Consider the following 2,500-nt stretch of genomic DNA (forward strand, 5'->3'; position numbering starts at 1 on the left):
GTCCGGCGCAGAACACGGCCACCTACTGGTCCGTCCCTCGGAAGATGACGCTGCTTCCGACGACGATACCGCCCTCTATGAGACGGCCGGCCGACTATGATGTCGATGTCGCCTACAGCGCCCGCTTGACGACCCAGAGTAAAACGCCTGCTGCACCCCCTCTTCACCGCAGGTGACGCAAATCGAGTCAAAAGTGGTGGACCGACGGTCACTCCAGCCGCACCTGTGAATGCGCCACCCCCACCGCCCGACTCGCAACTCGAGCGGATGTACGGCGGACTTTTCCCGCAATCGTACATTGCAGTCCACCCCTATATCTTCCACTTCATGAAGAGTTATCTCCCAAAAGCCAAAGTCCCGCTGTCCCAATACATGCTCTGGACGGCGGGCCGCGAGACGTGACGCTCGGTGGCAAAGAGTGCGCCGCTGAGGATATAGAGGGTCCGTCCCCCCGCACAGTGGTGACGGTGTGCGGGTAGTGTTTCCGACACCTCTTCCTGCGGTGGCAACTCTGGGGCAGAGTCGATACTCGCCCACTGGTGGAAGGTAAGCATTCTGCTTTACATCAGTACATAACTAATATTTCAGTCGTCTGACGTCCCTCCTTAGTAAATGATGCAGGACCACATACATAGATGATACATACTGTAAACTGGGGAGGACAGTGTGAACCGCACTCGACCCAGTCACCCTATCTCACAGTCCACTCTGTGTGTAACAAAGCGAAAGCACCAAAGCACTATCGTTCAACAACATCCATTTTATCCTCGCTGCCACAGGACACTATCCAAACAACGACAAGAGGAACGTCACGTCCACTAATAAGACAGAATGTCTCACATCACCCGCAAACAACGCAGCTCAAATCAGCCAGCAACACCCACAGTGGTCCACCCAGTATCAACACAGGACGCAACGCCACGCCACAACACAAAAGGTACAAGTAATAAAATACCCTTTGGCCACACCCCTTATAAAGGCATCGAACCAACCCACCACCTGACACCAGCCAAACGTACATCCTGATTTGACACATCTCTGGCAACCTAACCCACGTTGGCCCTTAACCTAACCCACGTTGGCCCTTAACCTAACCCACGTTGGCCCTTAACCTAACCCACGTTGGCCCTTAACCTAACCCACGTTGGCCCTTAACCTAACACTAGATCGCGTGTTCCTAACCCACGTTGGCCCTTAACCTAACCCACGTTGGCCCTTAACCTAACCCACGTTGGCCCTTAACCTAACCCACGTTGGCCCTTAACCTAACCCACGTTGGCCCTTAACCTAACCCACGTTGGCCCCTAACCTAACCCACGTTGGCCCCTAACCTAACCCACGTTGGCCCCTAACCTAACCCACGTTGGCCCCTAACCTAACCCACGTTGGCCCCTAACCTAACCCACGTTGGCCCCTAACCTAACCCACGTTGGCCCCTAACCTAACCCACGTTGGCCCCTAACCTAACCCACGTTGGCCCCTAACCTAACCCACGTTGGCCCCTAACCTAACCCACGTTGGCCCCTAACCTAACCCACGTTGGCCCCTAACCTAACCCACGTTGGCCCCTAACCTAACCCACGCTGCACCTTAACCTAAGTTACGCTGCACCTTAACCTAAGTTACGCTGCACCTTAACCTAAGTTACGCTGCACCTTAACCTAAGTTACGCTGCACCTTAACCTAAGTTACGCTGCACCTTAACCTAAGTTACGCTGCACCTTAACCTAAGTTACGCTGCACCTTAACCTAACTTACACTGCACCTTAACCTAACTTACACTGCACCTTAACCTAACTTACACTGCACCTTAACCTAACTTACACTGCACCTTAACCTAAGTTACACTGCACCTTAACCTAAGTTACACTGCACCTTAACCTAAGTTACACTGCACCTTAACCTAACTTACACTGCACCTTAACCTAAGTTACACTGCACCTTAACCTAAGTTACACTGCACCTTAACCTAACTTACACTGCACCTTAACCTAACTTACACTGCACCTTAACCTAAGTTACACTGCACCTTAACCTAAGTTACACTGCACCTTAACCTAAGTTACACTGCACCTTAACCTAAGTTACACTGCACCTTAACCTAAGTTACACTGCACCTTAACCTAAGTTACACTGCACCTTAACCTAAGTTACACTGCACCTTAACCTAACTTACACTGCACCTTAACCTAAGTTACACTGCACCTTAACCTAACTTACACTGCACCTTAACCTAACTTACACTGCACCTTAACCTAACTTACACTGCACCTTAACCTAACTTACACTGCACCTTAACCTAACTTACACTGCACCTTAACCTAACTTACACTGCACCTTAACCTAACTTACACTGCACCTTAACCTAACTTACACTGCACCTTAACTGTCACATGTAACGTCACAGGAATGTAGCTTTGCCTAACAGCAACCCTCTGAACATAGTTCACTGCTTGGATCCTCTGGTGTCATGTGTATTTCTTGATGCCATGGTGCGTAC

The sequence above is a fragment of the Schistocerca gregaria genome, unplaced genomic scaffold, assembly GCF_023897955.1.
Source record: "Schistocerca gregaria isolate iqSchGreg1 unplaced genomic scaffold, iqSchGreg1.2 ptg000341l, whole genome shotgun sequence".
In the NCBI taxonomy this organism is placed as follows: Eukaryota; Metazoa; Arthropoda; class Insecta; order Orthoptera; family Acrididae; genus Schistocerca; species Schistocerca gregaria.